Source organism: Hippocampus bargibanti, linkage group LG20 (genome assembly GCF_051943395.1).
Source record: "Hippocampus bargibanti isolate YZ-2025 linkage group LG20, ASM5194339v1, whole genome shotgun sequence".
Lineage (NCBI taxonomy): Eukaryota > Metazoa > Chordata > Actinopteri > Syngnathiformes > Syngnathidae > Hippocampus > Hippocampus bargibanti.
The window spans coordinates 12,022,046-12,037,768 of record NC_142753.1 but is presented as its reverse complement, the minus strand read 5'-3'; the positions used below and the strand labels follow the sequence as shown (position 1 = coordinate 12,037,768).

Here is a 15,723-nt window from a genome sequence, read left to right as displayed (position 1 = left end):
GTATACACGAGTTATCCCACTTTGCTAGCCCCTTTTCCATTGGCAGGTATTGGCGTGACCTTCTGCTAGCTAGCTAACGTGGAAGCAAAACCTTGCGCGGTTAGCCTACTAGCGTCATCCCCCACCCTAAACAATACAACCAAATGGTGACTTTAGAAACGTCAAATATGTTTTGTTTTGTTTTGTTAACCGACTCGTTTAAATGACTCGCATTGCAGGGGGCGCGTGTGGGGCTGGTGTACGTGACGAGAAGCGACCATTTTCTCCTCGCGTTTAACGCCGCCGGTGAAAGGGCCGTGTATATTTCACTCAGTTAGCAAGAGTTGTGAGAATGTTTTTGGGGGAGTGGGGGCTGTCGTGAAGTGTTAGAACGTCCCGTTAAGTGTTGAAGTTGTTGTCGCTTTGTCCCTCGCTTCGTCTGGCCATTTAAAGTTTGCTGCACGTACTCGCGCGTTGTCGGCGGTGCTGCGTTCAGGTACTCGCTTTTTTTTTTTTTTTGGGGGGGGGGGGCAGAAAACGTTAGTGTTCAAAACATATTTACTCATAAAATATATGCAGCGTTGTTGAAATGGGTAAACTTGTATTACAAGTGAGTCTCTTTAATACAGATCCTGTGTCATCGCTCTGAGATCACCTCGCATCTGTCAGCTTTCTTATTTTACTCAAATCCCAGCTGCACAATGTCCTATCCAATTGATGGAAATGAATGATAAATGTGAGTTTCACCCTGAGATCCATCAGAATTGTGGCAATGTGCTTTGTGCTTGTGCCCCTTTCACACATGAAGAGGCATCATTAGTCTTTTTTTCCAGAGATCCTGCAAAATTCCCATTAAAAAAAGATATTTTTGGTTGTGCCCCTTTCGCACATTTAGAGACCATAAGCAGAGAAGCATCATTCATCTTTTCTTCCAGAGATCCTGCAAAATTCCGTTTAAAAATATATTTTTTACAGCCTACAGGTGATTGGTTGGCGCAGAATCCAGGATGCCAAAAATCATTGTTTGAAACCATATTTTGTCAGCCACAAAATCAAAATATTACTTTTTTTACACAAAAACCAGTCAAGGTCGCAGTCCACCGCCAGGTAAAACATTCGTCATTAGTCTCTTCCAGACAGAGATCACGACATTAAACCCAAAGAAGCGGGCATAATGTGGTAGATATCATTGCTTATATTAACTCACACATTTTCTTACAATTGGGTGATCTGCTAAGTAGCTAACTAGCATGACAAACAAACGACAATTTCCTCTCTTTGGAAAGTGGTAGAAGAAGAGAAGAGATATTGCTAGATTTGGATTTTAATTTTAAAACAAACCTTGTGTTTACAAATGTGCATGGTCTCCAAAGTAATAAACGAATATTGCCATGCAGAAGTGGTGTAGAGGACTTCATCCTGAAACGGTCTGGGGTACCGTGATTGTGTCTGCGGCCTTTTTTCCGCCGCTAGCACGCGGAGATTCCACATCTGTCTTACATTTATCAGCAGCTGCTTGCAGTCGGCAAGTCGACATTTGTGCCAAACCTGCAAAGACAACCCTGACCCCCCCCCCCCCTTCAACCTACAAACTCCAGTTTTCAAGCCGGGTCTTACTGATCCCCCGGTGCCCTCCCTTAATTAGCGTAAGACAATTATGCGTGCTCGGCTTAACCATTTCACCCCCAAACATGAGCCCCCCCCCCCCCACCCTCCGGACCCCAATAAGACATAGCGTCTTCATTCGTAATGAAATCATTGATTAAGCGTAATAAAAGCGAAGCAGGCAAAAGATGATCCACTGGGAAAAAAAATGCTATTATTTTGTCCTCTGGAGGAAATCCTGATGAGTTCACAGCTCATATTCCTCGACCGCGTGGATATTCTGAATATAAAAGTAGTTTTAATTAGTTATCAGAAGGCTGTTTCTAAATGTTCTGAACTCCCGTTTGCAGGTTATTGTCACGTGGCGTCAGATAACGTTGCCATTTGCGCACAATAATATCCTTTTGGTGAAAGTGGAAAGTGCTTGAGATGCTCATGAGATTTGCCCACATCTTCCTGGATTCTGCTGGGTGTTGCTTTCAAAAGCAACAATGGGAATCCTGACCAGTGGCTAAAGTCTCATGAGATATTAACGCGTCAATGTTGCGACGCTACTTCGATTGAGATGGAGGAGTGGCGACAGTCACGAGGCCTTTCCGATGCTCATCTTTAGGGTTTTTTTCTTGTTGTTTGCTAGCTTTTTTGTTGTTGCCGCCGCTGCGAGCGAGGCCTGCTCCTTCCTGAAGGCCCCAGCTGGAGCCTCCCAATGTTTTATATGTGCGAGTGAGTGTGGGACGAGCACAGCTGCTGCGGGGGTCTTTGCAAATGTAAAGAGGCTGTCAGGGTTTGTTTCATCAGGCGCACCACCTCCGATGATGATGATGATGATGATGAAGAGGAGGAGGATGGCCAAAATCGAGTAAGCAGGCCCGCACAGTGACGAGTTGCAAAAGGCCCCCCCCCCGCCCCCCCCCCTGGACCCCTCCTTCTCTTTCTCTCTCCCCTTGTGGGCCCGTCCAAAAATGAAATGTGGGGGCCTCTCAACGTGGGCTCGTGGGTCACACAGTTGTTTTCTTTTCTGCCGTGCCCGAGCCTCGCCGCGCTTCATTGAATCTTATGTTTCAATGCAAATGCTCACGTGTGCGCAACATGGCTGAAAGGGTGTGTGTATTGAAGGGCCAACACCCGTACACCCCCCCCCCCCTTTGTATCCATGGCGACCGTCGCAAATCAAAAGCGTAGCGTTGCTTTATTGCCTGTTTACTTAACTGGCCCGCACTCGTGTTTATGTTCCCCGCAGAGCCGGCGAAAGGCGAGGAGTTAGCATCTTTGCCATATGTTTTGATGGACTCGGCAGCGCACATGTTCCTTCCATATATGTACATTGATTTTTTTTTTTTCGCGGAGCTTCATGTCATGAATTTTCCACCATCCATCCCCATTTGTCAGCTGCTCATGAATTTCACAGTACAATGGGACCTTGGCTTACGAACTTCATTGGTTCCCAGACAGAGTGTGTAAGGTGAAAAGTGTGTATCCCAAAAATTAATTTCCCATAGGAAACCATTAAAATGAGAACAATCCGTTCCCAGGTCCCGATAAAACATAAATTTCAACTAAATAAGCCTTAAAACTACACAAAATATACCTTGTTTTATGTATAATAAATGTGCTATGGTATTGTAATTAAAGAAATGAACTGTACTGTGTAATAAAGTCGTTTTATTTACCTTTGCGATGGTCGTTGATGGCTTGATGGAATGGAGTGGCCGGTTTCATCAGCATTAAACACTTGATGAGGAACATGACCTTCTTTCACCATCTTGAGGAATGATCCCTTGTAGGTGCTTTCTCTGTGATAATTGTATCACGTTCTTCATCAATTGTGATCTGTTTAGCTGGGTTGATAGCTTTTTGCATCAAGTGTACAGATGACTTGTGCATCCCGAAAAATAGTTCGTATGCCAAGGTAAAATTTTCATCAATGTAACGTTCGTAAACCGAAAAGTTCGTAAGCCAAGGTCCCACTGTAGTTTCTGGCATCAATGACTTCTGTGGTTTGTTTGGGTAGTCATTCGTCCTCTTCCCAAAACAAAAAAATAGCTCATCGTCAATACGTTTTGTGTGTCTGCACGAAGATCTTTTCATCAAGGCCTTCGTATTCGGAGCTCGGTCGAGTCCAAGTTTGACGTGGTCGCATTTCTTGCTGGACTACTGAGTGCCATTCTAATTGTCTTACTTTTGTTCTGCCAAATAAGAACGGGAAGCCGCTCCAAGTTGAAGCGGCGCAAAATGACGCAGCGCTCATTTCATCTGACCATCTGGACTTGTTCTTGTTCCTGCGGCTCATGTACAATCGCTAAAACCTGGAACCTTCCATCAAATGGCAATCTGTGATGCTTGAGGACTAGCGCATGCGGATAAAATTGTATAATCGTGCTTTTGGTGTGACGCTGTGTTGAAAGTGTTGAGCTGCTAGACGGTTTTGGTTTCTAGTGGATTCGACCGCGTCTGGTCGTTTGCGGAAATCTCAAGCGTCGTTGCGTGTGAGTCACACAAGTGATGCGAAGTGGGAAAATACGGTCTTGAAAGAGAGGGGGGGGGCGGTGGTCCGGTGCGGGTTTCCTGTAGTAAATTTGCCCTCTGTTTCCTATCATTGTTTTCTCTGAAGCTAAAACTGCTAACAGATTGACGACTCATTAAATTAGCCAGCGTAAAGAAACGCTGTTGCTCAAACACAAATCATTTGTCATTGTTTGTCCTGTTCTTTGGTTTATCTCAAAGCCGAGAGACGAACGCTGATGATCGCTTTTGACAATACGGCTACCACGTAACTCGCGATGCATTCATTAGCGCTCGCACTAAATCCGGCGGAGCCTGCGCGATGACACGTTAAGCAATTTAATGAAGTGCAAACGGCGCATTTGATTACAGCGACGGAGGCCACCAAGGTGTAAATTTTTGATGATACAGTCGTTTTTTTATGTATTGTTATTTTTCTTTAATAAGCGCTGGAGGCTTAGATATTTTTTTTTTCACGTTTGTAATTCGGCATTGGTGGGAAAGAGCGTCTTAATCAATGTTATTTCACTCGTTTGTGATCACCACAGTCTAGTTTTAGCATTCTAAATTTGGGCTGTTTTTCGAGAAGTTGTCGCTCTTATTTGGGTTGTTCAGGTGAAAATGTAGTTTTTGATATCAAGTTTATTTATCTAGCTCCCTATTCAGATAGCTAGATAGCCACCTAATATCTGGCTATATAGCTATCTACCTATCTAACTCTCTCGCTATCTATCTGAAGGAACCAACACACATTTCTGTTGTACAGAACCAAAACAATAGCCACAGCAGCTAGCTTGTCACAACTGACAATGTGCGGACGACACGGGACAGCTGTCGCTTTTTGGGCAATCAGAAACATTAAAAAAAAAACGTAAAATCTTACAGTTGTCGTTACTATCAAGCAATTACAACGCAAGACAGCTGCGTCCCAACACAAACGGAAGGTCGCAAAACGTTGGTATCGATTTTCTCACTTGACATCACATTTTATTCCATCTGTGTAGGGTATTTAAAAAAAATATATCTAATGCTAAAACAACAAAAATAAAAGTAATACCGCGAGTCTGTCTTCCCCGACCAGGCGCCTCTTTGCAGACTTGGCACAATACACGTGAGTAGCAGCAAGGGGCGGCGGCGCCGAGGTATAAGGGTTTTATCTCTGCGCTGAGAGGTGACAATCATTCCCTTAATTGCCTCTTCTCCGCATTGTGCCAGGGAATGGACTCCCCGAGCCTACATTACAAGTCCCTAAGCATTGGAACCCCCCACCACCACACACCCCACACCCCTCTCGCCTAAGCCCCTGGCTTTGTTTCACAGCGTTCTCCGGCAACACTGTAATCTGCAGTCACACCGGCGCACACGCCGGGGTTTTAAAAGCCTTAAGATTGTCGGACACGGCGAAACGTGGAGAAATGCGCTTTCAGGCTAGCGCAAAGGAGGTTGGGGGTGAGGCAGGGGTGGCGTTCAATGAATGCGGTGCACCTGGTGAGCGTGGATGGGAGTTTCTATTGACCAATTGGAGTTCGCAGCAGGCCGTGACCAATGCCACAGGAACAAATTGAGGTCTGGGTCATCTATTGCGCAACGCCGCGGCGACCCCAAGATGCTAGGACTTTCAAAACTAGGCATGCGTAACATCATGTGAATTGAGGCTTGGCCCACATTTGTCGATGGCGCAGGAGCCATAATTTCAGAAATGCCAAATCACACTCAATTGTTTTTTCAGAGCATCAAGAAAACATTTGAAACATAATCAAATAAGCTCCCAGATTTTTGTCGTGCGGTGAAACGAAACTAGTGTCACGTTTAAACCTCCAAACAGTTAATCGGTCATCGAATCAAAGTTACATAATCCAAAGGAGGCATTCATCGCAAACCAGTTAGACGGATTGATACTTTTAGTTTCGCACGTGATAGATAAAACGCTCCCTTTTTTTATTTTATTCTTTCACAGCCGCGGGGAGCGACGCTAGGCTTGGTAAGGGCGTAGCTTGACGTGTTAGCATCAGCGGGAGAACCCTCGCGGCCGCTTCCTGTCTTTCTCGTTCGCCGTGTTGGCGTCCAGTCGCCTAGCCGCTAATCTTATCTGCCTGCCAGTGTGTATTAAGACTCCAGCCCCAAGCTTAACCCTTTCCTGCTGAGTTTTCTTCTATCAGCTCAAATTTTTACCCTGGCTCAGCCTGTTGTTGGCCGAGGCTTATCTTTCCCCCCCTGGCAGCTCACACAGACAATGTGTACGTTTTCCAGGCACACAATCTTGGAAAACATCTTCTTTTAGTATATACTCTGGCATTATCCTTCCATGATTGTTGTTTTCGGAGATTTAGCGCAACCATTTAGCTCCCCTGTCACCCATTTGGCAGTCTGAAACGTATCCACCGCCGGCTCTGTGAACTCTTTCTAACACACTGTTTACCGGAGCGGATTTGCTGTCTCGAGAGGGGGTGGGCTCAGTTTTATTATTATTTTTTCATTAGCTTCAATGCTCTAAAAGGCTTGGAAAGTGGATTGTCGCTGCAGGTATTTAATTACCAGTCAAAATGGGCCTCGGAAAGGAATCTTTTCTTTTGTTTGGCTCTCAAGGAAAGCGTTTTAAACAACACATCCTAGGACAGTGGTTCTTAACTTGGGTGCAATCGAACCCTAGGGGTTCGGTGAGTCAGTCTCAGGGGTTTGGTGGATCCTCCGCCACAGAGTTTCACCCCGCAGTTAGACTGCAGTTCGTAGGCACAGTCATTGGAAGAAGGGTTCGCTGAAAGAGCATATGAAACTGGTGGGGTTCGATGCCTCTAACAAGATTAAGAACCACTGTCCTAGGAGGTATAGCGGTATATCACATCGTCCTAATCAGACAAAAGCGTTTTTTTTACGTGCATTGTTTATATTCGACTAGCGGATTTGTCTTCGAGAGGCCGCTGGAGTGGAAGTTTAACACCAGAGATTTGCTGGCAGCAAATGCCGCTGTCATGTTGACATGCACACTAAAGCTCAGCTGACATGGCAGGATAATTGGCCTCATCTTAGTCCCCCGGATTTCTCCTCGTGTCAATCATAAAGACGCTCTGACTACCATAATGGTTAAAAAATATATTCCCGTCGTGTAGCTTCTGTTTGTTAGCGCAAGACTTTGATCTGGGTTTTTGGTGGCTCCCTTGTTACATTTATTATGGTTTGGGGTCTGGAGTTAGGGTTTCAAGCAGTGGTCCGGCAATTCCTGGTTACGTCCAAACGCCGATGTTATTGCAATGCGAATCGAAACAAAAAATGTAGGCTGTTGAATCATGGCGCAGCCCGTACGTCACTCATCGCGTTGTTGATTCGGGGAAGATGATTCATCTCGAGGCTCTCCCACCTCTATTCTTTTGTACTCTAGTTTTTATTCACCTAACATTTTGATGGTGAAGTACCTCTCTCTCTCTCTCCTCTCATTCTTTACCCTTCACAAGAAGCTCACCTTTTTCCCGCCCATGCGCCATAGTGCAAATGAACCGTAAACTTGGCCTGCACTGTAATCTGGCACGATATTGATCCAACGGAAAAAGTGTAGTGAATACGGGAATCACCTGAGACCACAACCACTGAAATCGGACACCCCTTTCACGATCCAAACATTTATAGCGTCAGCTTAAAGACTTTACAGATACTTGACCTGATCACGCGAAGCCGTGTGAAAGTTGCTGCTCTTTCCTCTTGTCGCTTGGTACAGATGTAGTAATTTTTGCAGGGTCTCTGTGTGAAAGAGGTTTCCGTATTTTTCGGTGTATAAGGCACACCCCCAATGAATGGTGTATTTTCTGCACAGTACTACCGGTAAAAATGGAGTCGGTGGGTACTGACAGTAGTTGTGAGACCTGTTCTGGCTCAATATTACATCACATATAAGACACAAGACGCAGGGTCATCTTTTGAAGAAAAGCACGATTACAATCTGCCGAAGAGAGTCATTCACGCAGCGTTTGTGTAAAAGGGGCATTACAGAGGGGAATTCATGACAATTTAATGCTAATCCCAAAAGTGTGTCTGGTGATCCAACATTTAGACAGAACCCGCCCCGTTTCTTTTCATACTATCAAAATGGCTGCTTTGTGGAAGGCTGTAAACACTTCAGTTTTACATGGTTGGAGGGGGTCTTCTTTTTTTGGAGAGGTTATGGTCTTGTGTGAATGGCCCAGAGACGTTCGGAGCCTGAGTCGACAAAACCTGAGCAGTTGCTGCGGCGGCATCATGTCGCGTGAGCTCAGCGTTCGACGAAGAAGTAGGTCAGCGGCGAGACCTCATTCAACCCGAGCTGAGCGCCTCGTGTGTGCGTGCGACACGGGCTTGTGTTTGCGCAAGTGCGTGTTTGTGGCCGCTCGTGTGTGTAAATAGCGCTTTCAATGGGAACTTGACTGAACTCTGCCAGTTTCACACGGAACCCTGCTCGCTGTCATGGCGAGTGACAACGTCCGCGCTTAACTGACAGCAGGGGGGAGGGAGGAAAAACATGACGAGTGTGTATGGGGTTAGCGGGGCGGGGGTGACAACACTGGAACAGAACGGCACACTTTGGGCAGCTCGGGAGGAGGAGGGGGGGCACGCGTGAGCGAGAAAAGGAATTCCACTCGGTTGGTCGCTGTTGTCAGGGCATAGCCGGCTTCCTCCGCCAATCCGAGGTGCTTTCTCTCCCCCCCCCCGCGTTGCCGTACGATTGGCGGCTTGGTTGTGAATCCGATTGGATTGACGGCTAATCCGACGGTTGGGTGAGGGGTGGGTTTGTGTACCCCACCTACTCCCTTCCCTGAAAGTAGAAAATAAAAGGGGGTGGGACATTACACTTTGTAGTAGATGTCAATTTCCCCAAATGGAAACCCCAGTTTCCTCGCTGATCCCAGATTTTTAAAATTAGCATAGCATCAATAAAATTAGCATAGAAGCAATCAAAATGCTCCCATTTAAAAAAATGCCTCCTCTACGTATCTTATAGACGCCTCTTTTGACTATGCTACTATTTGTAGCATTTGCGTGATGACTATCCGTGAGCGAGGACCTTGGCAGAGACTCAAATACCCCCCCCCCCCCTTTCCCACACACACCTTGCCTGAACAGCTAATGGTAAATGAAACCGGATCTGTAATCGAATTTGGGTGTGCGCGGAAGTAAATCTTAACACGTGTACACATTCAAAGCAGATCAAACGGCAAGGTTTGCATGTGTTAATGACACGCTGTTAAATCTTAACATGCCCTGCATATGGAGTAGCCCCTCCCGTTTTGCGCACCTGTGAGCACACCATCTTTCTCTCCCTCGTTCATGCAAATGAAGAAAAATGAGCTAGCTAGTCGGTACAGTAAGGCAACACCGCTAGCTAGCGGTGGCGTCAATACGACAGATTGGGAAATGGCTGAGAGTCGTTACAACGCGACCTGGGAGGGGCAAAAAAAAAAAAATCCTGAAAACAACTAAAACCGTTAGCTCTCCTCATGGGGCCATGTAAATCCGACTGCTATGCTAACGCCGCGCAACATTTGGGATTATAAAATAATGTAAGATGACGGAGAATTTTGGGATGCCTGGCACGCAAGTCTTCTCAGTTTCTTCAGAGATGGTGCGGGACCGCTTTGCTGTAGCAGCACTGGACCGTATGTTTAATAAACAGCGATCATTTCCACGGTGATTATGTTATACAGGATATCATTTTTTTCATGCCCAGAGACAAAAAAAAAGATGCATGTGATCAATATTTGCGTATAGACCGCAAAATTCAACAGCGTATGAATATGAACATGCAAGAAAGTAAACATGCACAGCTCCAGAAGCATAGCACGTTGCTGTTAGCTGTCGTACTCTTTCAGCTCTCTGTTCCATTTCGCTAACTAACTTCAAATTTTTGCCATGTCAAACCGCTCGGATTGTAAATTTGGATGCGAAAGACTAACAGTCCGAAGCTAACCCACCCGATTGCGGTGCTTCCATTTTTTTTTGTTTCCAGAATCCCACTCTCATGAGATTAGCATCATGGAGTGGGAACACGCTAGGGATTGACAGTGTGGCAAAACAAGGTTGTATGTGGGAAGGCAGGACAAAACACAAACATCCTGGCTTTCTCCTCATGTGGTTTTTGTGGCTCTTTGCAAGTCTAATGAATCCCTGCTGCCTTCACCGCACAAACCCACCACTTAGGAGTGTGTGTGTGTGTGTGTGGGGGGGTAAAAAGAGGGAAAGCTGCGGGGGTGCACAAAGAGGGAAAATATTCTAAGGCGGTGGTGGTCTATCTGCTCAGTGACTGTCGCTTCAAGAAAAAGATGAAGAAAACGACGACAGCGGAGTGGTGGGAGGAGGGGAGGAAGAACCAGGTGGAATGGCAGATAGAAGCTAGCTAGCGTGAACAGATGTTTGCGTGGAAAAAAAGGTGGAGCGAGGGTGAAGGATCCCCAAGAAACAGATGTTGTGGCTGGTAGCGGCGTTGCGCCGGTGTGCAGACACTGACTCTTAACCTGTCTCCAATGCGAACGCCGTACTCCCGCTTCCAAGCACACCCGCCGGGTCTGCTTGGAAGTTGTTTGCCGTTTGGTTGCTTCCGATACCAATTGACTTGTCTCGTGGCAGTTGGCAAAGTTTTGGAGGGCCGGCTGGAGTCATTGGTGGAGGTGGTTTCAACATTAAAGAGACAGGCAGACGACAGAGAGAGTGAGAACATGGATAGAAAACAGTGACATTTGGGCTCGTTTCAACGTTGATAGTTCAAAGGCAGACTGTAGACCGCAAGGTTAAAATTCCCATCAATCAGGCTCCACAAATAACCCGCATAAGTTATATTTTACCTAGTTTCATGGCTATGAAAATTAGAAAAATATGTTTTATGGGGAACTGGGAACGGATTATTCTCATTTTAATGGTTTCCTATGGGAAATTCATTTTTTGGGATACACACTTTTCGCGTTTCACACTGTCTGGGAACCAATGAAGTTCGTATCACTGTATTCTATCCTTGTTGCGTTTCTTTCTTTGTCTGCTAATTCCAGTTCATCAGAAGAATGTCGATGTGATGTCGCGCCGCCTGTGCATAAACAACACCTTAGCTAACGCCGTTGTCAACATGTTTCCCACCTCCATTGATTCGGTTGCCCTCCCGCTCACGACGTCAACGCCACATAAAAGAGGGGCCATAGATCAAGATTGATGGATTATTTATTGTTTTGCAACATTTTTCCGCGCAGGAGGCGCCTACGATGATTAATCGCTACTCGTAACCCGACAAGGGGTGGAAAGCGTCAAGCCAAGGATTTTGGCTCCGAAGGTTGAAGTGCTGTCGATTTGTGGCCAATAAACGATCGTCGCAGGGCAAGTCAAGCGTCAACATTTGACTAAAAGAAGCAAAGTTGCAGCAAAAGCGCAGTCGATCTTTCCAAGCGAGAGGACAAAGTTATAAATTTCTGAAGGGGTCAACAGTGAACGTCAAACAAGAAGCGGCCAATCGGGCTGAAGAACGAGTTAACGCCTTCACCTGAGCGGTAATGGTGACTCACCGCATAAAATGGAGGCCATGTGGCTAGCATCGTAAAAAGCTTTTGTAATGGTGTCGGAGAATGCTTTCAAGCATCCGCCGCCGCTGGATTTATGGACCGCGTATTTTATTGAGTCCCTAAAACCACCCGGGCCAAATTGGCTCTTTATCAAATCTGGAAGTGGAGAAAATGATTGTTATTGTTTCGAGCAAGAATATAACATCATTTTTTTTACTTTATTTCAGGGAGAGCGTTACGTACTACAGTGGAGAGATTAACTGGTTGACGGTGTGAATGAAAGGCTTAACGGACAACCGACACCATATTTTTGTTTCCTAACTGACATCAGAAAAACGTTTGATAGCATCTAAAATAGCCAAAACACGCAGGATGATATTTTAGTCAAATGCAAAACCAATAAAAATGACTTCTTAAAGTGTCCCAAAATGACCTCAGAGATGGCGAGTTTCCGATGGTCCCGCCCCCTTGTTGGTGACGTCACGCCAAGACGTCTTGCCTTGCTCGACAATTAACACAATGGCTTCAGATTGGGAGAAGATGCTTCCTTGTTAATCATCCAGTTATGAATAAGATTCAAATAGTTCTGAAGAGGAAAGCATGACATGTTTGCAATCGATTAAAGAAGTCCTTCGGGATCAAATTGAGGCGTCTGGAAATCAAATGGAAATCAATATGGATGTATTGTATTTTGTACAGCCGTCCCCATTTCAAGCTCAGATAACTCCAGACCCATATCATTTAGGAATTAATCCCTTCTGTGTCATTCAGCTACAGCTCCATTCAGCCCGCCGAGTCATGACAACACTAGGGGGGGCGCTAATAATAATAGCCAACGACGACGGACTCGAACCAAAGTCTGTTTAGTTTCGGGCCCCGACAGACTCCGCCAATCTGGGGAACACCTCCGAGTTGCCGGCCGCATGTCTGGAGTCACAACACGACAATGTTTTAAGAAGCGGGCTGACAGTCGATGAGTCAACGTTTCGCTGACTCAGAACAGTGTTGGCGGCGAGGCGGCGGTCATAAAAATTTCCCACGGAGGCACAGTCGACACCACAGGGGGGTTGTGGGTAACGTGAAAAAAAAACAGACTCGGGTTATGTGAGTCACTTTGACGGCGAGGAAATGTGAAAATCTTAAAGGACTTTAAATTGTTGCTAATTGAAGGGTCCAGAAGGCGATGATGGCGAACCACTTGGGACAATCCGCCGCGTTCTTTGGTGGTTGATGACGGCTAGCGAGCCTTTCTGGATGCTTCTATTCAAAGCGACTTGATGAAGTCATTCTGGTTTTTTTACATTTGTTCTTTTTCTTTTTCTTTTTTAGTCATCTCCAATTTATTAACTTATTTGTTTATGTATGTATGTATTTATTGAAGGTTGTCATCGCTCTCTTTTTCTTTGATAAATTAGTGATTATTTTTACATGTCATTGTTTTTATTGCTGTTATTTTTCTGGTATGCTCATAATAAGTCCATCTTGGTCATGGTGGCTCCCTCCCTGTTCTACGGTTCCAATCTTTCTTCTCCTGTTTTGCTTCCGGTCACACCTTAGTTGTGTTCCTCATTCCTCTTTCGTTTGGAGAAGGCCGACTGTACGTGCTCATTTGCATATCTGCTGCCATCTTGGACTGGTCCCGCCTGGGATGTGCGTGGCATTAAGCCGACAGTGATTGATCTGCCGTGCGATTGTTTATTTTTTCCACGTCGGGCGGTGACGGATGAAGGCGGGCGCGTATCGTCGATACCCGCGCGACCGTTTGCTTTGAGAAAAGCGTAAGAGGCCTATCTTATGCCGTTGAATGTGGACCATGTGACTCAAAGCAATCCCAAATCACCTCCCCCAGATCCCCTTCCCCACCGTCATTGAAAGAGGGCCCCTCTCGACTTCTTATCTGGCTCTGTTTCGAGGGGTGGAAGGGCGGGGGTGTCCTCTTTGGGCTGCTGGACGTGTCCCCGGAGACTTCAGGGCATGTGATTGGCAGGTTCTTTTGGAGCAAGAGTGGCTTTTAGGCCCGTCCCTGAAAAGGGTCTTTGACCCCCCCGGCTGTCCACCTGCTTGCCCCCGAGCTAGGAACCCCGGCAGGGCTTTATTTTGCGGGCGGGCTGGGGGTCATCCGGACCACCTTTTGCATAATTAGCTCTTCATTAACCTACTGAAATGAAAACAGAATTAGCTTAAATGATCCGCAACGATTGCGCTCACATTATGACAGTGAAACGTCAGTTTACAAACTAAATCGGTTCCCAGAAAGTGTGTGTAAGGCGAAAAGTGCGTCTGCCGTCTGGAAACGAGATGACTGACTGCCACGGTTCTCTCTCCTTCCTCTCTACGCACAAAACAGCGGTAACAATAATCGTGTTTTGACACGGTATTGGAGCCGCGGGGGTCTCCGCACCGTCCGGCGCAGTCACTCGATAGTTCGCCGAGACCATTTGAGGTCAACTCGCTTTGGCGGGGACACAAAGAAGCAATTCATAACACACGCACACACACTGACAAAACCTTCTTACTCAGAGCCACTCACAATATACAAGCGATCGTGTGGATCATTATGAGGAATGGCGGGCGAGCTTCGTACCAGAAACCGCGCTTTTCCTGATGTTTGTCCTGTCAAAAGATAAATGGCCAAAAAGCATCTGATAAATGTCCCTGAGAGTTTTGAAAGGTGCTTGTGTCGTTGTTAGCTTTCTCATATTAAGTTGCTAATTTTAAAAATGTCTATAGTGATATATTAGTAAAACATAGTTTTCTAATCAAGAAAACTATGTTTTACTAATGTATCACTTTAATTTGCATATACTTTCAATAAATAGCTTGACAGAGGGCTGCAGAATTCAGGTGTCTGTCATGAATTGCTGCGTCTCCTGCCAGCAGTAAAGACAATCTTTCTGGGTCCACAGTGTCCGATCAAACTGCTTTCCAGCAGCTCATGTATTTCGTTTTTCTACTTTCATTCCTTTCATCACTTTGCTGCTGTGAAATGTAAATTTCTCCACTGTGAGACTAATAAAGGCATATCCAATCCAAACATCGCTGACATTTGTTTAACAGTCACAACCCCCCCCCCCCCAAAATAAAAAACACCTGGGAATAGTTTGGTCCGATTGTTTGCATCCTGAGCCCAACTCGAGTCCAGATGTAAACCTCAAGTCAGTCAGACAGTCCCAAGGCAAAGTTGCCTTCTCAAAATGTAGCCAGCGTGCTTCCAATCTCACTGTGAGCAGATCTGTTAGCCCGCAGGCTCTTCCTGTCAAGACTGGAGGTTAACTAAGGTTATGCTTCGTTTCCTGCTTCAATCCTTCCTGTCGACCGCCGCTTTGCTAAGGGTGGGCATTTTTCTTCTTTGCCATCTTTTTTTTATTCGCCCCAGCGAGAAAACCGGTGGTGTGACACCCTTGGAATCGAAACGACGGCTAACGGCATAGCGCTAACTAGCGATGCGCCCTCATCAGGGCCGCATGGATCGTAAAGAGCTACGAAGGAAGCGTTTCAGCATCCCGACAAGAAGCCTGCCGTTTGTTACATTTCCTCTGCTTCCGTTTGCCTTTTTTTTTTTTGAAGCCATCTCAAGTCAAAGTGGAAAAATCTATTGGGGGTGGGGGGGGGGGGGGGGCTAGCATAGTTGGCACAGAGCCCTCATTCCCGGCACGGCACTGATTTTATTTTTAGCCTAGACGGCTTGCGTATTCACATACACACACAGAAATACAAACACACACACACATCAACACGAGGAAATGCTACGCTAGCGTCGGAGATGACGTTAGCAGAATCCCTTGTAAGCTTTGGCAGCTTTATCGTCAGAACTGGCTGTCTCATCATGACGAATGACACTATGAATCCCTGTACGACGCTTAAAGTCCAAATTAACACCAGTTTTTCAACCTCTTCTCTTGCCTGAGACCGTTGCTGAGACAACACGGAAACACCTTTAGCAATACACTCACCTTTAAAAGCTTCTTTGTTCCGAAGGATGGTAGCAATGGTTGACTTAGCATACTGGTACTGGGCCGCTCAGTCACACAAACGCACACCTCTTTCGTGTTTCTCGATGATCTTCCTTCTTCTGCTCGACCGTAATTTTGTTTTGTGTTCTCTTCGGCTGAACACTAGCCTGTGGTGGGGT

The 15,723-nt window shown here is 46.0% G+C and overlaps 1 protein-coding gene across 2 annotated transcripts in view; it reads left to right on the top strand.

Moving 5' to 3' along the window:
- Positions 1-15,723, top strand: part of jarid2b (jumonji and AT-rich interaction domain containing 2b) — a 62,034-nt gene that overhangs the window by 22,259 nt on the left and 24,052 nt on the right. The window lies entirely within an intron of this gene.